Source organism: Pantherophis guttatus, chromosome 1 (assembly GCF_059756535.1).
Source record: "Pantherophis guttatus breed Tessera chromosome 1, ASM5975653v1, whole genome shotgun sequence".
NCBI lineage: Eukaryota > Metazoa > Chordata > Lepidosauria > Squamata > Colubridae > Pantherophis > Pantherophis guttatus.
Genome location: NC_142063.1, coordinates 103,596,253 through 103,617,704, shown reverse-complemented (window position 1 = coordinate 103,617,704; position 21,452 = coordinate 103,596,253). Strand labels below are relative to the sequence as shown.

The window sequence follows — 21,452 nt, the reverse complement described above, 5'->3', positions numbered from 1 at the left end:
AATGGAGATTTTGCAGTATCCTTCCCCTGCCACACCCACCAAGCCACACCACACCCACCAAGCCACCCCCCCAGAACCAGTAGTAAAAAAATTTGGATTTCACCACTGCACTGAAACTATAATATTAACTTAATATAAACGATAACATGATCATCATAACATGCCTTTAAATATGTACATGTCTTTCTTGAGGAAATTTGACTTTTTGTTTCTGTTATAGTGGGATCTGAGTTACTTGATAGGAGATTGATGGGATTTAAGGTACAAATGATTGAAAGTTATTATTCTAGTATCCTGATTCTGCAATATTCCAGATACACAGTATAGCTTTCCCATATAATGCCTTCATATTTGGGGATGAAGATGAATGTTATGAAGTATTAGGGCTGAGGCTCACAGCATAACCCAGTGCCCTTTGTACTTATGGACAATTTTTATTTGAAGTCAATTAACTATTAAAATACTTTTAACAATGACATTAAGAATGTTGGGCCAGCATGCCATATCACACAATCATTATGGAAGAGGCAATACTGTACTATACAATTCCATACATCACATGTAGTATTCTGGTAATAGTGGCATGTGCATTTGATAATAAGTATTAACCTTAATAATTTTATACAAAAGTCAACCTGAAATATATAAAGACAATTTTCAAGTACATGAAATGCTTAGATGTAAGTCCCACTAAACATAGGCTCTGGCTCATATCCTGGACTAAGCCATAGTTTGTTTAGCTATAATTTACTGTACTGTATAGTTTGTTGGATTTGTGCAATATGACAAGAAAAATTATAACATAGTGTGATTTGTGACAAACATATATAATATTGGATTGCCAAAATCTTTTAATGCAGCCTTTCCCAGCCTGGTACATCTGGTTGTATTTGACAGCAGTCTCACAATGTCCAGCCAACAAAAAATATGTAGGCTAGGAATTATAGATAGAACAGTCCAATATATTTGGAAGGCACAAAATAATGAAAGCATATGTCAGACTACAGCTATTTGTGAGTACTTCAAGGCCACCATTTTCATTCTCCAATTCTTCAAAAACAGATCCTGCCAAATTAAAAGTGAAAGAAGATGAGATGCAGAAAGAAGAGTTCATGCCAATAGGCTAATAGATTGCCCAGAAACTTTGCAGTTTTAATACTTCAAGGAAAAAAAAAACTAGATTCGCTACAATTTCACATATACTACAGTAGAAGAGGTAATAAATCCATTCAGCTTCCAGACTCTACCAATATCATGTGAAGGACCCCTGTAGAAGTATCATGAGAATGTATCTCATTGCCCCCAACAGTATTTACTTCCTGTAAATATACAGGGTGTACATTTTTAGAATTGCAGTATATATTTATATTATATGTACCTTCTATCTGGTACATATTAATAAAGCTTCAGTTGTGTCTTTCCAATATATTACAAGGCCTTTGGTAAATAGAGACATTGAGATTTAACATTTACTGTGAAAGGATAGTATAGGGCAGAGTTATGAACAGAGAAACATTGAGACTGACACTTGTGAGTTTGTCTTGTCTAATCCATTTGATAAATCTTTGGTTGAGTTTGTTTTGTTTTAACCTTACATAAGCAAAGATTACATATGTTTACTCTGTATCGCTAACGTATCCTTCCCATAAAGAAAATACAGATCCTGAATATAGAGTAATTCCTTGTCTCACCTCTAAACAGAAATGAAGGATTCACTCTCCCAAGCAAGCAAGCAAGCTCTAAATTCTTATTCTTCTTTCTTTTTCCATCCTGAAAGCAACGGAGCCACGAGCCTCCTGTCACTCAGCCTTCTGCCCGGCTGATCATTGTGAAAAGAGCCACCCTGATGACAGAGGCACATGAATATTGATTGCAAATAAATGCGGACAGAGCGGCACCTGGAGGCCCTAAACACAGCTCAAGAGCTGAGATAAAGCCAAGGGAAGGGACGGAAAACAGTTTGTGAGTGCACCACACAAACACTGCACTCCAAGATTACCTTGGACTCCTTTGAGAGTATGGCCTTTCTAAGAGGCCATACATAACCTCTCCAAAAGCTCATTTACTCCTGAGCTGACTATGCTGATGTTATGAATCATGTCCAGATGGTACTGCACTAAGAAGTCTCAATTCAGTTGAAAGCATTGGGATTTGCATTTTTACATGTGCAAATAAAGCACTTTTGTCGTTCAGCTGAATAGGTGAACTTTGCTACTAAAAATTGCTATCTTAGAGTTGACACCAAGATGAGTTACGAAAATGATTTGTGTATGTTGACATTTAATTTATATTCACCAGTTATTAATACTACACTTAGTAAACAGTAAGTATGCATCTGTGAGACAATTCAGTTTCTAGAATAATGCAATATGCAATGGCAATGAAAGGTATTTTTCAGAAAACAGCTTTCTGGTTGAAACCTAAAGTGATAGTTGTATCATGAAAGCAACCATTTATAGTGATATCACTAACATTGCTTATCCTTAACAAGTTGAGATTCCATGGAAAAAATGTTTTCTGGCTTAGGAAGGTATTGTTCAATTTACTGGAGACAGCTGCACTTCCTTGGAAGGATCAGGTTTCCATTACGTGGGTGTCCCTTGATTTAGTTTTATCAATAGAAGCCTACATTATTTCAGTGTCGTTTTCCTTAACTTAGTTTCACCTTTTCATGACAAGGATAACTAGACCAGTTTTCTAGTTTCTGGTAATCTTTCCAATGAATTGTACTAGAGATTGTTCTCACAGGTTTCAGAAACTGCAGCTGCTATAATACAGAGTGCAAGACTGATGCAGTTCACTAGAATTATATTAAAAGAACGTAATAGGCTGCCTTTTTATTTTCAATCTTAAATTAAGACACCAGCACAGATAGTTAAGGTCATAATGATTTGAAAGGAATGATCATGCCCTAGATTTAAGCTTATCTCTTTACCATTTTGAGCCTCCTGAACAAAAGCTTTTAAGGCTCTGGGGTACTTCTTATAGAATCTTTTTTTCAGAAAACCACACTTGGCTTCTCTGCTATTATGTTTGATGTATTAAGGCAAAGTATTCTTATTTTTTTAGAACCTAGAAGGAAGTTTCTAGATTTCATTTTATTTTTAATAGTAATTCTAATTTCTGTAATTTTATTTAGATATTTCTGTAAGCTAGACAGCATTTTATTGGGGATAAATCTCATGCATTAACACTGTAGCAACTATACATTATGTGACACTAAATTATAATCATATTTTTTTAAACTCAGTAGTATATTGTAAAGTATATTGGTTTCAGAGCAGTTTACAGTATCATCAAGTAAAAATGTTTAGGATTTCAGCTTTTGTTTTTTCTTTTTCACTATATTTCCATATGTTTAATGCAAATGTAGTATCTCTATTGGCTGTAGCTGAAATAAATAAAGATGAGCAGAAAAAATGAACTGTTCCATGCAGAACAGTTTTGGCAGATCTAAATTTCTGCATCTAGAATCCATGCAATCTATGTATCTGACTGATTCATAATGCAGTGAATTCTGGTCATGTTTAAAATGCTATGGAACAAAAAAATGTCCAAAAATACACACAAGAGTTTATGAGTTAAGAAACAGATCCAATGTGTGTACAGCCAGTTTTCTCTTTGCCAACAGAATCTACCCTGAATGAAAACAATAAAATCAGACACACATTGGACAGATCAAATTGTCACACAATCTCATCACAGTTATAAAACATAAAATATGTAAATAAAACTACAATTTCCCTCCCAAGAAGCAAGCTGTTTTAAAAGGATATTAAGTATGTATGCTTTTTAGAATATTTATATTCAGAACTTTATTGCAGAGACTCTAGAAGAGCTTTAGGTGGATTTTGGGCTACATCCAGATTAGCCATCTTGCAAAATAGGACACATGGAAGTTTCTCATTTTAGGTGTGGGGGGAGAGATGATTTCTCTACAACTTCATGCTTTGTGTTTCATGCTGCTCTAAAGTCCACTGGTCCTATACAACAGCTTTTGATGAGACACAGGATCGCAAAGAGAAATAAATGTTTTCACCTTCTTGCTCCTTTTGCCAGTGAGAAACACTCTCTGCTTAAGTGTTATTCTACAGATGCCTATTGACATTTGGAAATGTATTCCTCATTGATGCAGAGACTGGAAATATAAGTTTCCAATTCCTCAGTTGAACAGGGAAGTATGCAGCAGTCTACCTTGAATGTGAGCAGTTTTGAGAATGTGAGAACCTATGCAGTTTTCCTTGAATGTGAGCAGAAAGCAAGATGCCTTATTAGCCTTCCTGACCCTGCAACAAACTTTATACGAATTCAAACAAATATGAATTTTAAAAAACACAGAACCTCTGCTCTACACAGAGAATTGATAGCACATTTCAGAACCTTGCTTGAAAAACTATTATTTTATGATTTTTTTTAACTTATGAATTATTTTCTCTTTCTCTGCCACATAGCAATTTTGGGAAGCAAAAACTAATGACATCAGGTTCTTTAAGTACGGTTCAAGTTACAATATAATGGTATCTAGAATGCATTTCATTTTTTTTAAAGCAATACCTCTTACAAGTATTTGTGCATGTACACAAATGAAACTGAAAAATATAGTGTAGAGCATCAGGAGTTATAGGTAGTTTTTATGTCTCACATTTCAATGGAAATTCTATGAGTAAACTTTGTTTTACCTCATTAATTTAGACTATTCAGTACACATTAATATATTGTCTCATCTATGTACTTTATGTAACTAACGAAGCAGCTTGCTGTTAAATTAACCTCCAAATTATTATTTGTTATACAATTGCTAATTTTTCCAATCTTAGAAATTTTAGCCATATTTATATTGATGTGTTTACTTGGACATAATGCATAATGCAAAGTAGAAAGGAACTTATTTTCACCATTTTTGTAAGATTTACTTACTGTACTTTGTTCTAATTATCATTTAAAACTTTAGCAGGCTTCATTTTATTTCGTTTTGCAAGCTGAAAACCATTACAATCATGGAAAAATCATCAACTTAAGACTAAAAAAGATACAATATTTTTTTTATCAGGCCTATGAAAGCTCATTTTGTTAGTCTTTCTATTAGGGTTATTTCTGCTTATCATCTTTTTTGCTGGCAGAACTCCTGGACATGTTTTGCTGGCAGAACTCCTGCATGACAGTTAGAAATGCAATAGACACCACTTTTCTGACTATGAAAATGTTGTACTGGGAATGAGCTGAACCTCAGCTATTGAATTTCATTTTGCAACAGCAATTCGTATTCCAAAATCCTGTTTGTGGGTTGTAGATTCCCTTGTGCTGTTATTGTTGTTGCTGCTGCTGTTGTTTCCTTTGTCTTCTGCTAATTTCAGTGGCATGCTTCTTTTACCTCACTTGACAGTTGAATACACTCTCCTAAATGTATTCCCAGGATTGCAGAAGAGAAATTGCACAAGAGTTTGTAGCTTTCTAATACTCTGAACTTCTGAAGAGTAGTTTTAGCACAAGAGATGTAACTGGTCAGATGCTGACTATAAAACAAAATGTTTCTCCTATTGTCTGGAAATCAGAATTCAGGAAAAAATGGCAATGCCCCAATAACATAGATCATTCCAGGATGTGATACCTTAGACCAGTCTGAATCCTTTTTTCCTCCACTAACAAAGATTTGATTATCTACTCCTGGAGATCCCCTTCCCCTATAATGAGGAGACTTACTCATTATAGGGAACTTACTCATTATAGGGAACTAACCCTGTAAGGTTTAGCAGTGTAACATGTCTGCAATCAAGACTACAATTTGATATGTGCTGCCTTGAGCTTAAGTCTCATTTAAGGCAGTGAGCTTTATTTCAGAATAAACATGTGCAGAGGTGGAGAGTAAAGCTTGAAGTAAACATTGGAATGAATGGGACTAACTTGCTCCCATGTTTAGAGCAGGGTTATTTTTGGGATAGACAGCCCATAAATTCCTTGCCAAATCCCAAGCATCTGGGAATGTCATTTCGAAGGAATCTGTACATGAATCTTAAAGACGAAGCCATCGGAACAGCCAACATCGATTCCCAATTCAGTGGGTTTTTTAGATGTCTGGCACTTGAAAAAGTCTGCTCTTTCCAGCAATCCTTTTTGCTATTTCGTTGTTTTATCGGGGCAGAAAATGTTTCTGTGAGGAACGTAGTTGAGCGGGAAAGCTAGTTTTGGCCTTCCGCAGCTCCGAGACCCTTAAAATGTATCATTCACTGCCGGGTAAATAACCCAATGCCAGAAAACAAAACAAAAGCCTGGATTTCTCGATCACGCATCCTGAGTAATCCTGAGGTGCAGACGCTCCCTTTCTAAAAACAAGGCCAAAGCCAGGCCTGTGCGGCAGGTTCCTTGGTAGGCCGCGCAGCTCCCTCACTTCCCGAGATGAGGTGAGCCGGTTTGCGCCGCGCTCGCCTCGGTTCGCCTCAGCACCGTCGCCGCAGACAGTTTTGATGAGTGGGTTTTTGTCCGGATGGTTTGTAATGGTGCCTGTTTTGGGGTGTCCCGGGGGGTCCGGGAAGCTTTAATTTGCTCACAAAGGCTCATTTGCAGGTCAATGCCGCGGCACACTCGGCTCTCCCCTCCGCCCCTCGCGCCTTTTGTTCCTCCTCGCCTGCTCCTCGCGCCAGATGGCCGCGGAAAATGCTAATTTCTCTCTCTGTCGTTTCGCATTTAATTGTGGCCTTTGCAGATGGGGGCTGCGGAGTGTGTGCTTCATTCAAATGAGATTTGCTTTTGGGTTTCCAGGCACGTTTGTTAAAGGCCGGTCCGAGTCAGGCAGGGATTAGGTTGACAGGGAAGTGATTAGATTTAAAAAAAAAAAAACTGCATAGGGACCCTGCCTCTCTTCTCTCGGCCCCCACTTCCAGCGGCCGGCCGCCCTCCACCCCAAAAAAGAAAAAAACCCGGGCTTCGGACCCTTCCCGGCCTCACAAAAGCCGGTCCTCAGCAAAACCCCAGCAAGTCCAGCAAAGCAACGGCGGCGGCAGCGCCTTACTCTTCTCCCCAAGCCCTTTGCCTTACGGTCCCAGCAGATGCGCTTAAATCAAAACACCATCCCACCACCACCACCACCCCGGCCCTCAAGCATGGGGATAGCAATGAAACAGCCGCCTTCACTGGCAGAAGCTGCAGTCACTGTTCCTTTGCGGGAAGGAAGGGGAAAGTGTGCCTTCCTTCCAGGTAAAGTTCTCTTGCTGTCAATGTCCCAGGCCTCACACTCCCTTTTTCCACCCAACTTGTTGCCCCGTGGGAGGCAGGGGGAACATGCGCATGAGCCACTCAGAGAAGTTACAAGGGAAATTTTGTCCAGACTTCTTAAAAATCAGCCCAGCACATACCTTACAAGATCCTGAGCAATACTGCATCTCCAGCAGATTGCTTGAGGTAGCTAAGCAGGTGGTTGGAGGTGACAGGAAAGGACCATGCCCTAGTTTCTTTAAGCCATTTTATATTAAAAATTCACTGTTTCAAACCATTATGTCCAGGTAGGGCTGGGAACATCCCCTGCTGAAGCCATAAAATGAGACTTAAAGTTGTCAATAAAGCTCCAACTTTAATAAAGCTCCAACTGGATGATGGACCAGCAGTCTTCCAATGTTGTTCTATAATATTCTAGCTCTGGGCTGGTTCTCCATTTACTCCACTGAGGATTTTTTTAAAGTTACTTTTTTTTGGGATGGTGCTGTAATAGTAAAATGTATTCTTCCTGAAAATTCTGAAAAGTCCTATGTTTTACCTTAGGATGGGATATCCAGCTAAATATATTTCAAATTTCAGTGTCTTCAGTATCTAAATGACATTTAGATTTGGGTGAATACAAGCACAAATACTCACCTTTCCCTCTTTTTTAATTAAAAAAAAATGCTTCAGAAGAAAGGATTGATAAAGAATGGAAAAGAAACAAAGGGTATTTTTGCCATCTCACTGGTTGTTACCATATTTCTCTCTATCACATTCCCCATGAGATTTCTAGTGGATGTTTTGAAGGCAAACATGCAGTTCCAGTTGGAGAAAGAACAGGGGGAATGGCTTGAAATGGAAAGGTTGTAAGTATTTAATACATATTCTTGTACCTTTATTAACTGTAAAAAATCAATAATTTGATTTATGCCACCTAAAGAGTTACAGAAAATAGCTGAAAGGTTTCCTTATGCACCTTTAGGAAAAGCGTTCCTCTGGGATTAGAAATATCCTGAAGCAATAAAATTATCTGAAATAGTTTACTGTATTTATCCAAAGAGATCCATTATTCCACTTTGCAATTGGGTTGATAAATGAATTTAGACAAATCAAATAGATTTAGTTCTTCTCAGTTTGTAAAAATACTGGATCTTGTTTTACCCTCATATAGGCTTAGATTAGAACACTATAACTAGAAGCATTCTTCATCAAGTATCAAGATAGCCAATAAATCTTAAATTTTTGTGTCTGTATTATTGGGACCCAAACAGGACAGTTTGTAAAACAGCCTGTAAATGGGGGAGTTGGGCAATTGCTTTAATTTTGATCTTTAAATTTCATCTTTAAAAGGACATAGCTACTTATTAATACTTTTTGGCCTAACCTCTCACCCCAGTTTTTAGGCTGGCTACATACTTTATTTGCACCAAAGCAATTTTTATATTAGCAGTAGGCAATGAGAAAAAACTATGAAAAGTGGTTCAATTGAACTTTAGGGAAATGCAGGATTAGAGTGGGAACTGCTCACTCAGATATAACTAGTGATGTGGCAGACTATGATATGCATACATAAGTCATTAATTCTTTAATAATATCTATATTTTAAAATTAAATATATATGTTAGTTCACATTTGACACATTTTGTCATGTGAAATATATAATAACGGAAATGGAAAAAAGATCAGTGTTCTATTTTAATAGTATATTTCTTGTCATTTCATTTAAATCTTTGATTATGTTAGCGTAACAGTTATCCTGGTTTCAACTATCACCTTTGCTCTTTATATGCAATAAAAATAGTGAGAAAAGTTCCAATTATTGTATATAGTTTAATAAATATATGCTGAAGGCTTCATTTTAACATGCTGTTTTCCAACTATTTTGGACAAGAAGAGAACCCATGCTTCTTATTTAAAAAAATTAAACTATTGGAAATATAAACATTTAGACCTGAATAATTACCCTTTTTTCAGTGAAAACATAAGCAACATATAAATATTTTGAAATGGTTTAAAGCTTTAACAAACACTTGTCTTAAAGGAACTCCTATGTGAATGAAACAATATTGGCTAACTTTTCAATCTGGAAAAAAAAAAAGTTTTTTTTTTTGTAAAAACTTGCCACTTAAAAACCCCCAAATCTTAATTACTTTTCTGTGATACATAGATGAAATTTAGGAGTGCGAAATTCTTTTGATTATTGTCTTTTTCATATGGAAGCAGAGCTGCTGAAACTGGACGTGAAAAGAGGCTCTTCCTTGCCAAACAAAACCACCTTCCTCTAAAATACTGAAGAAATTGCCATCCTTGGCCTGTGTTAGAACAAGAGCATCAGCCAAGGCTTTCTGATCCTCAGATTTGTACACTTGTAGACATAATAATGCAATTTCTCTAGCGTTAGTCAATGTCCTGTCTGGAAGTCGTTGCCTCAGCCTCCAACAGTGCAGGGAATTAGAAAATTGTCTGTCTTTCCTGAACCGTGAAGTGCTTCTCCTAAATAAAGGCCAGGTCAGATGTTAAAGGGACATTCTTGTCTCCTGAAGCTGAAATAATCTACAGTCACATAGAGAAATGAAGGCATCCTCCTCCTGAAATGGTCAATCTCTTGATCTGCCATTCCATTCTGAACAGGGAGAGAATAGGCAAGCAAGCAAATAAATAAATACCGGTAAATGCCTCCTGTTTCTATGACATTTTACAGCACCTGTTCCCCTCATGCCACTACCCACCCACCCCCAACGCCTTTTGTTGTTTGGGAAAAGGTTCCTTTATCACTAAAACAGAGTCATAAAGCTTGAACACTCTAGGCAATGTATAATTTAATTGAAAATTATTCCACTTAATGGTATCTTGGAAAAAAGACAATTTCAGAATCCTTGGTTCCTCGAATGTCCCTGATATGCCTGCCATCAATGGCAATTAAAATGTCTTTGATGGGCATCTACATGAGGGGGGCTACCAGGTCTTCTGTGTGTGTCAACCAGCAGGCTAACTTCCCTCTCAGTCACTGGAATAGTATTTCCATAGAAGCATCCAGTGGCCTCTTAGCTAGCCTTATATCAGGTTTAGGATTGCATTACAAGTCAGAAAACCTGAGCACGTTTACTCAAGAAGGCCTAACTGCAATCATAATTTCAGAACAAGGGTATTCATGGCATAGCTTTGTATTCTCTTCTGAGCCATGTTTTCAGGACTTCCCTAAAAGCATAAAAAATCAAAACCAATCTAAGGGGGAGAGGGATAATGTTCCAATTTCCCTGTGTAAATCAATGAGAAATTTTAAATTTTGAAATGCAAGGAAGTGCTCCTAATATAGCTTCATCTAATCACTTTAAATTCTTTATTATCTTATATGGGAGGAAGCAGCTTTAAAACAAAATTTTCACTTTCACACTAGGTTATCAAACTGTATATACTAGTTAAGAGCAAGCCAAGGTATGTTCTCCAAGCTGCTTAGTATTCACTTTGCCATGAATCATTCAAGAAATTGATTATATTCACACAGTATAGTATACGCATACGTCCATAGTATTGGGGGCGTGGTGGGCGGGAAGGCCTACATATGCAACCTTTTCGCCAAAATGGAGTTTCTCTTTTCTTTTATCACTACTCAGCAAAATCTTTGCTGTCATTATGTCCAATATTTGTTGATGCTTTTTGCAGTATTTAGAAAAATTCAAAGCTCACATACATATAAGTGAATTCACACAACATGACTGATACAATCAATTATTTCCTAGTTAAATGACCTATTCTTTGCACTACCAGTATCCACCATTGGTGTAATCAGAGAGCAGCCACAAAGAAAACCAGGAGATGCCACATACACAAGCCTAATAGTAGATCAGTTGGGCTTAGTGCCACCATTAATATAGTTGGACCACAGTAACCCCTTCCATCCCCCACCCAGCCACCCTAAATGTGGCTGTCAAATCTGAAAAGTAAAAAAATAAAATCCTAGTATTTGCAAGCATATCAAGATACAAAAAAATCATTTCTATTGTTTGGGAGGGAGGGAGGGAGAGAGAGAGAATTTTAGCTCCAGTATTTTCCAGAGCCAAATTATTTGGCTATAGCTAAATACTCATTCTGTGAAGTGATTTGGAATTTGTTTGAGTCTATGAGTCCTGAGGAAGTAGATAGGGTTCTCTGTAGAATCTCCTTAACCTACAGTTAAGTAGAATACTAAACCCTTAGTCCTACACAAAAAAATATTGCCAGTGATGCAAACATAGAGTTATTGTCACACTAGCTGCCGCTTCAACTGTTATTATTTCCAAATCTATAGAATATGTACTATTGTTTCCCTCAATGTTTTACATGGGGAATGCTGGCATAGTTTAATTGTTATTATAAATTTATTGAATTCTGCTTTTAATTTACATAAAGAAAAGGCATATATAACATAGAACCAAAAGTGGTAGAAGGGAGAGAAATGAGATAAATGAGATAAAGGGCACTCTTTGATTTTGCTCATCATGAACGAAATATGTTGTCTGAAGCTCCTGTTTCACTATAAATATCTCATTGATCTAGCTTAGGAAATACAACACGTTCTTTCAACCCTTGGTCAAATTCTGATCTATGTTTGCTTTTGTAGTATTTAACTTGCAAAGCCATATGTTTGCCAATCAGTAGAGCACAAATTTCCAGCTATTTTTACCATGAATTTTAGATCTGTTTCCAAAATAAAGTTGTTGCAATTACCTCTATCCAGAATTTAGAAAGAAGCCTACAAACAAAAGTCTAAAGACAAACTTTTTTACATTCCAACAGAAAATTAGAAGAGAACTGTGCTGTTTTCATTTTATTACGTAACATCTAATTTGGTACCAGAGCCTTAGGGGGTTATCAGAGGCCAAAATTGGATCTTAAAACCTTACACAACATTGGTCACAGGATGCCCAATCTGATTTACATCATGGATCAATCATGAGCTAAAGACATACAGTATTTAGAATTGTGTGTTCTATTCCTAGTTGCGTAGTAGACAGGAACAGGAAATTGTTGAATACCAAGTTCAATTTATGATCCATCTAGTTTAATATTCTCCATACTGATTTGCCTGAAGGTTTCTAATATCACTTTTTGCATTTTCTGCTGGAAGATTCTATGAATAGCAGTCAAAACCTTTAGCAGGCAATAAATGTGCTCTAGGCATCTTTAGCAATATCTTTAGTACTTGGGTCATAAGAAGAATATTAATATTATTTTATTATTAATAGAATAACAACATTAATAAAATTATAAAAATAAAATTATTGTATTATTAATAGAGGAACTATTATTTTTAAAATGTAGCTTCTCAAGAAGAATTCATAAATATGGATAATCAATGAATCAGTAAGGGTAACAGAACAAATGAACTCTGGAAAAATTAGATTATTTGTCAAAGAAAACATGTCCAGATACGAGCAGTCGTCATTCATACAGATCATAAAAATGGACACATTTAACTCATTGGTTGCCAATTCTGACTCCCTTCACAAAACCTAGATTGTAGATCTCTCAGAGCCATTCCAAAATATGTTGCCAAATTGTAATATAAAGGGGAAATCATTAACTACATAGGGAGTAATTAAATTAGCTAGTTTTCATGTAATTTTAAGTTTAAATTAAATTTAGGATTTTTTTCTGCTGCCCTAATTTTTTGTTTTAATGCCAAGACAAAGAAATGGTTCCTCTGCCAATAAAAATATGTATATCTTTGTTTTGGAATGTCATCTTCATCAATCCTAGCTATTAATGATGTTCATAGACATTTGTTTGCTTATTTAAGAAATGTGTCCCTTGTCTTTTTTCCCCAAAGAGTTTTGAATGGCTTACATATTTACTGGAGTCATATTACATTGACATATTTTTTTCTATTCAATGGTCAAAATAAAGTATAGCATTGAAAGCATTAAAAGATAAATAAATGTAAGCATCTTAAGAGCAAATATTTGCAGAAACAAAATAGTTTTCAGTGCATGTCTAAAGTTTAAGTAAGCAAGGGACAAAATACCTAAGAGAAACATATTCTATAGAATCACCACTACATAAAGCCTATCTTGATTATCTGTTCATAATGTTATCTTAGCCTGAAACCACAAGCAGAGTCACAGCAATGCCCACTGCAGATCACATATATAAAAGCAAAAACAAAATTCAACAAAGCCAGTTTATTATATTTTTATATAACACATTATAACCCACATTACATTATAATATGATCCAAATGAACGATGTCTCTCATCTGAATAGATTTTTTTTAGAGTGTTAGCAACAGAAGTCTGCCTCTTGCCCATTTGTGGATTGTCACTCAGATAATATTATGTGAAGGAAACTCAATGGAGCAGAATAAGCCAAAGTATTTATTATTACTTTTCTAAAGATAGATGCTTTATCAAGAGAGGGAGGGATGGAGGGAAGGAAGGAAGGAAGGAAGGAAGGATGGATTTCGTGAAATGGCAACTTGAGTTAGGTCTCAGTAGAGATGACTGAATAGTTAATTCTGCATTGTGTTGGGAGGCTGAAGCAAATGGTAATTATTTTATTAGAGGCTGGCTATCCCAGCTGCAATAACCTGATTAGTTCCGTATATATTGGCAGGAGTGCTCCACTATATGTATTTTCCTCCCCATAATCAATTCAGTTTCCAGAGAGGCCCCAGATGGACTTTTTACTAGGCTTTTGATTAACTGGCATACACACCCAGCAGGCTTTCTTCATCTCCCTATTCCCTCTGCTCCCCCAAAAGGCAAAAGAAAGGCATAATATATTTGTTATGAATTCACTCCCTTAAAAAGGATGTAGAAAAAGTATATTTTGTGGAGACAGTTTGATTATTTATAATGCCTTTATGATTACTGTACAATCTAGATAATTTAGTAGTACAGAATATTAACGTCTATTTGTTGTTATTGGAGATTATTAAACTATCTAAACTAAACTGTATTTTAAATGCATTATCCTATTGCATAAAATGGCTTAATTTTAATTGAAATCATGCAAAAACTCATTTCACCCTCATTCTTAGTGTATGTAACATATTTTTAAATTTGCTCTGTATCTTATGATTAAAATCTAAAATTAAAACCAGATCAAGCAGGTTATCCCTGCTAAGACTTTCTTCACCTAAAGAAAGATTCCCATAACAAATTAATGAAAATTCCTGAAAATTAAGTTTGCAGAACAGGTATATTTTATCTGTTGCTTCCTTCTGCACTAATTAAAGATACTGTTTTTTAAGCTGAATTTTAATCCATCATTTTATAAAGTAGCTTTATTACTTAATTAAAGTGTGTTCTTGAAATATTACTTAAATCATAATGGCTTAAATTAGGGTTTAATCTAGGGTTATAATTTTTATTAATACAATAAACTAGGGTTTATTGTATTAATAAAATAACTGATTACAATAAACACTTAATAAAGCTGGAACAAGTTAATTGTGTTGAATTGTTTAATTAACACAAGGATAAATTATTGATAAATACATGTCTCTGTCTGAGCCATGTAAGTAAAAAGTCATTTGCATTTAAGCCCTTGGAAAGGAAAGTGACAGCACCTCAATTAAAAAAAATGAAGCTTTTCCCCTAATGAGCTTTCCTTTAGTTTCTCCACCATGTGTCTAATGTTTTGGAAAATATTGTAGGAATATCATTAAAGGGTAGTTTTTCTGTTTCAATGAGTGAAAGGTTTAATATCCTAAACTTGCTTTTTGGCTGCAGCACATGAGGAAAATCTTTTAGAAGGATCATTGCGATCTCTGTCCTTTGTAGAAGAAGCCCAGATAAAAAGAATCCTTAGTTCTCATTATTTCTAAAAATTAATATCATTCTACTCAGTATCATCATTTCATTAACATGTGAATTCTTTAAAAAAAAAAAAAAAGGCTAGAGCTAGGCACATTTTAAGACGTTACAGCATTCCATTGTCAACAAAAAAGAATTTAAAAATCCAGTAACTGCATGTATACACAAACACACACGCACATACAAGTCTCAGTCCTGCTGGCAAATAGCACTTTAAAGTCCCTTGACGAATGAAGAAGTTACCATTAAATATTTCAAGAACTCCAGCTATAGAGCTCGCCTCTAATGCATGTCCTATTGGGGGACATCTGTCTTCTGCACCTAATAAAGTAGTCTAGGTAAAATGAACTTCATAGGATTGCTTTGACACTGAAGGCACATATGGCTCATAATTAGCTGGATATCTCTTATAGTTAAATGATTTCTTTCGTTCTCCCTCTCTCTCCCATTCGCATCAATAATAGAAGCAAACAAAGTTCCAATTGTTCCCTGTTGTGGGACATTATGTGCCTGAATAAATGGATGTTGGCTGTGTCTACATGGATTTGCCATATGGCTACAAAGGCTAGAAGAATAGGGGCAGTGTGCTTTGTGATGGGAATAAGGAGGAGGCAGTGCCATATAGGGTGTAGCCAAAGTTAGAGAGGGGAATACAGCAGCACACCTTCCAGTAGAAAAATTAGCTTCCTTCTCTCCTCTCCCAAAGCAGATCAGATTGTAAAATGTTCCCTTTTTACAAGTGGATATTCAGCCTCCCTTTGAAATGCTTAAAAGCTCCAAAAGTGTGTGTACATTTTATGGTGCAGCCTATAAGCGATTATCAAGAACAGAGGACAATATTTTAGGATGTAGTAAATGGCTCCTTTGGTTATTCAGCAAATATACAGCAAAAAGATTGAGGTTTCAAATCTGATGGATATCAACTACATGTTACTCTTTAATTCAAAACAACTGGGTCATTTTAAAGATTGATAAGGAAGAGACTTCCTTGAAGAACAGTTGTGAGTGCAATATATGTACAGCTCATTTGCAGAATCAAATCTCTCACTGTACAGTAGCTTTAGATGGAAGTCTAGCTTTCTAGCAACAATATATATTGAGAAAAAAATACTTATCTACAACTGAGATTCCACTCAAAATAACATATTTACAGATTGTGCATTAGTGTAACAGTAATGTATTACATCATCTGTCCACATGTTACACTACTCAAATTATGAATTGCAAAGTAATTGAAAAAAACTTTTGAACAAGTTTTTGGCAAAGCTCCTCACCAAAATTTCATGAATAAACTTAATTGCCATGGGTTAAGAGGACAGGTCCTTTTACCGATTAGTAATTGGCAACAACCAGAGTAAACAGGCAATTCTCCCAATAAAGGGAAATTTACGTGGATGTGAGGCCCTCTTAGGGTATGTAATAGGACTGAATCTGTTTTCCAATGACCTAGCATTTCAAGATGAACAATTAAATTACCATATTTGAGAATAACATCCAACGATTATGCTCCACTTCATTTGTATTTTGTTGCCTTTTGCACTTGTTCTGGCTCTCTGAAACTCTCCTTTTTGTAATAAGATGACCACAGCGAAACAGGTAGTCCTCTTTTAGAACCAGTTGGAAGCAACAACTCAGTAAGTGAAGTACCATAATCACTGAATGAAATGGTGACTCTTACTTCAGTTTTCTTTTGCTTTACAGACTTGCAAAGGTGTATTTTGGTTTACAGACTTGGATTGATCTTTTTTATCACGGTCACTGTACAAGATAATCCCTAAATAAGGATTACTGTACAGTACAGGTTCTTTTTAACAGCAATTGCACGTTGTGTTTTCAATTAGCTCAGCCCTTATCATGAAATTAGGATTTCATGTCCCACTTATTTAAATTGAGCAATTATTTATATTGAACTTTGCTATTTTGTTGCTTACATGTATTACTTGGAATGATTTGAGAGCTCTTGAGTGTGTTATGATTTTCACTGGAATGGTTTATACGAATGTGTATGATATAAAGAAAATATGTAGCTCCTCTCTTATTAGAACTCAAGTTTTCCAGGAAAATGTATAGCACCACATACACACATAATAAAACATGCTGTCACAAAATAGCAATAGCAATAGCACTTATAGTTATATACAGTGCTTTACAGCACTCTGTATGTGGTTTACAGAGTCAGCATATTGTCCCCAATAATCTGGTCCTCATTTTACCAACTTTGGAAGGACAGCTGAGTCAAACTTGAGCCGGTCAGGATCGAACTCGTGGCAGTGGACAGAGTCAGCCTGCAATACTGTATTCTAACCACTGCGCCACCACGGATCCATAAAACCTCATGATCCCTACCTCTGATGACTTCAAAAGAAAATAGCTCAGCGTATTATAGTAATAGAATGGAAAAATTAAATAATGTCTATTAGTCATTATGGTTATATACCAGATCTAATATCAGAAACAGTTCACCGTACTTAAAATCAATTACTGCTAGCGAGAGCCTTCAGCCTCTGCATATAGGCTTTCTAATGGTATGAAGGTTCCTTGGTGTTCTGAGCTTGGTTGTTTTCTTGCAGACATTTCATTACCCAAACTAGGTAACATTGTCAGTGCAAGTGTTTGGTTTTTGTTTTTTTATGGCATGTATCTGGAAAGTATTCATGATGGCAATGGCCAATCTCTCAATGTACTCTGATGTGGATGGTCTGTTCCAGCTGTTCCTTGATGTTTGCTATAGTGTGCAGATATTTGTTTAATCTGAGTTGTGCACCTGTGATCATGAGCCGTATCATTTTTCGCCCACTTTCTTGGCCTATTTTCCATCCAGCTGTGCAGTTGACTAGAGGTTTGTATCTGACATTGCTAGGTAGGGCATGCTGTTGTAGGCATTCCTGCAGGAAGAAAAGTTGTTCCTTGGTGGAACTGTGCCTGCAGGCAACTTTTTCCTATTTGTGTGCTTTCTGAAGTGTTTGACACTCATATGTGGTATCAATTAAAGGAGAATATGTGTACTCAGGATTGAAATGAGAGGGTCACTGGTGCTCTCTGAGCTTGGTTTTCTTGCAGATGTTTCATTACCCAAACAAGTGCTAGTTTCTATTGATTTTTTTACTGGAACAAATGATGGTGGAATAAATTATAGGTCTGATACAGCATCAAAAATAACAATTTCTTAAACGACATAGCAAGCCATGATAATTATCTGAATGGGTATATATAGACCATGTCTCAACTAGGGGCAGAATTTGGTCAATCTTGTCTAGCCTCAGAAATTAACAGGATCAGACTTGGTTAGCATTTGGGTGGGAGACCACCAGGAAAAAACAGAACTGATTCTGTACTGAGAAATAAAGAAAGAAAAGAAATAGAAGAAGGCACTGACAAATCACTTGTGGCTTGTTACTAAGAAAAATGCATGGATCTACCCATGTAGTCACTAGTAATCAAGATCAACTTGAGAAAGACTTTACTTACATAAACAACACTGTCTTCTACTCCCTTTTGATCTTTAGAGCCAGTGTACCGGATATTATTAGGAAATACCAAGCAACATTATTCTGGACATGGACATAATTTGGTGACCTTACATTTGTTTCTACTATTTTCAGGTCTTTGTTGTCTTATATTTCTTTTTAAAAAATTGAAAGTACCTAGTTTCCAGTGATATGCACGTTTCCTTTTTTTAAAAAATCTGTTAACTAAGTAGGAATTATGGTTAGTTCCTATGCCATCCATATCATTGCTCTCATCTTCCATCATCTTTCAGCCAGATTTTTGTTCCTAATGCTGAATTGGTCCTAACATCACTTTCAACATGTGCACATTCAAACACACACACAAAATATCAGTATTTTGAAAAATGATAACATCCTAATGAATGTATATACATTCATTAGGACAGACTCATTCATTTTTACCTCAGCAAAGAAAGGATCAAATAAATGGCTAGAAAAGATCCAGATTGTCTTTTATCAAAAACATAACAATACAATACACAGACACACATATTTGTAAACTATATGTGTGTATTAGATGCTTGGTATTGATAACATTTTCATTTGGGTATTCAATTTTTTTCTTCTATTTCTTCATTCTGTTTAGGGTTTGGAGGTTGTTTATTGTCTTTAGTATTTTCTTATTTCTTTTTCTTTTCTTTTTTTTTTTGTATCTGAGCTGTATTTTTATAACCGTGCCATAAAAATATTAAATCAGAAGCAAATAAATATTGTACTTTTCTTCAGCCATTCCATTCCATTTCATTTTTTAGGAAAACAAAATTCAGTGGAAGGCTGTCCTTCACATACCTAATCTTGAAAAGCCAAGCAAGATCAAACCTGGATGGTATTTGAGTAGAAGACTGTTCAGAAATCCTGTATCTGTGGATAAGTCTGGGAAGTCACCAAAACGTTCCAGAAAATGCTGCAGCCAAGAATGGAGTTCAAAGAACACTTTATTTTCCGTCCCTAAAAGAACATTATGATGAAACTTGCTACCAAGCATCTTCTAACCAGGAAAGCTAAGCAGGCAGCCAAATAGGAAGGTCCAACAGGTTATGGTCAGAAAAGTCAAATAGTGATTGTGATGATGCAATCAAAGTTCCACTATTCTTACATACTGCAATGCACAAAAAGATAGATTAAGAATTCAGTTGCAAAGTCAGGAATGCCATCTTTTGACCATACCATGCAGGTACCTTTGCAGAAAAGGGCTGAATAATACGGACTGAAATGGATATATCACTTTGCAACAATAATTTCTGTAGACTAAACCTACACTTACTGAGAAAGAATGCCAACCTCTACCACAGGGAATGCCACTTCAGTTCGCAAAACTGAAGAAAAGATATTGCATAATATAAGTGGAGTGACAGTAGAAGGTAAAGTAAAACTAGCCCCTATCCAAATTCAGGTACACTAATTCCACCATAACTGGGATTGGAATCTAAATTCATAAGGCAATAATAAGAGGGAGGCACAAGCAAACCAGATAGCTGTATTTGAGCCCAATGAAATATAATCTCTCAATCTTCAAACATTGGCAGGAGCATCCAAAATTCAAGGCCTGCTGCACTGTTGTTTGCTGAACTCTTTGTCTCTAGATAAACAGGATGCTTTGAAATCAGCTCAACCCCTAAATCCCTTAACAACTGTCCGAGGGTGCCTTCTTGTACCTTAGGGGAGGGTGTGTGGCAGTGGCCGCTATTTGAAGGCCAGGCGTGTGGATCGTTTGTTTTAGAAACTCCTATTATTAGCCCCGGGGTGGAGGCTGAACCGAGACAATGGAAGCCCCAAAGACACCTGCTTGCATAAAAGCAAGAGAAAAGCCCCTAAACCCTGGAGGATCCAGCTGCCTCCATCAATGTATTGTTGGCACTTAATAAGAAAGTGCGGTTGGGGAAGCCATCTCTACCCCCCTCCCCCGCACTGTCCCTTTGAGCAAATAAAGTTGCCTGCACTCCACGCCATTGGCAGCCACCCTGTTCAGTGACCGTAGAGTTTAGAGGAAATGATGTTAATCAGGCTCCGAGTGGTATTTAGAAAACTAGATAGTTAGGATGATGGGCAGTGGAGGAGAGAATGACAAAAAAAGGGCTTAACTTTAAATCAAGCTAACATGCTGGATCGTTTTTAAAAAAGTTCCCAGCTTCCAAGAGATCATGCAGGACCACTGATTAGGGGAAGAAGAAAAAAATAGGCCATTTTTATTTGCACCCCAAACTGAAGCCAAAGGGTTTGGGTTCTTCTGTGCCCTATTTTCAAGCTACCTCCCTCAGGTAATTGACAAAATCCAGAGGTTCCCCTAATGTGTTCCTTGGCAGATACCGCGGGCCTCGCTTGGAAACTTCTTTGTGTAACAGAAACTTGGGAGAAGGGCGAGCGATTCTTCCACATTTCCCCTGGACGGCGGGAGTTTCGCAAACGCCTTTCCAAGCCTGGCAAGACAGAAGACAAGATTTCACCAGCGCATCTCTCCTTGCGGCTCTACAGATCCCGAGAAAACCTGGATCTTTCTCCTCGCCGCGATCTGCTTAACATCCCTCCCCTGGATTTCAACCCCGAACCACCTTGGAAGCAGAAAGGGCCCGAGCGCTTTTCCTTCCAAAGCCGACCTAGCGTTTCATTTTCCCTCGTACTCCACCCAGTTCACTTAAAGTTCTCGCAGTAGTTACAGCAAGCCTTTTATTCTCCACAGATGTAGTGGAATCCGCATGCGTTCCAGCGCTACTTCCTAGGAAAGGCGGGAAATCCCCGGTGCCTGCGGCTCTTAGCGCCTTTGATCGGAAGCAGGTTCCATTGTGTTTACTTCCGAGTAGGCAGGAAAGTCATCCCAAAGAAGGGGTGGGGGTGGGTGGGGGAGTCAGAAACGCTTTAACTCCGAAGTGCCGGGAATGGAACAAAGAGGAAAGCGCGCCAAGCTCAAACTCGCAGCACTGCTGCGAAGGGGCGGGGCCCAGAAGGTCACTAGGGTGCC

The 21,452-nt window shown here is 36.9% G+C and overlaps 1 long non-coding RNA gene across 1 annotated transcript; it reads right to left on the bottom strand.

Moving 5' to 3' along the window:
• Positions 1-414: 414 nt before the first annotated feature.
• Positions 415-7,609, bottom strand: LOC117665238 (uncharacterized). Its single transcript, XR_004591290.3, has 2 exons — positions 1,692-7,609; positions 415-1,065 (listed from the first exon to the last, which is right to left on the bottom strand). It is a non-coding gene; the product is annotated as an uncharacterized LOC117665238 (long non-coding RNA).
• Between the last annotated feature and the right edge of the window lie 13,843 nt (positions 7,610-21,452).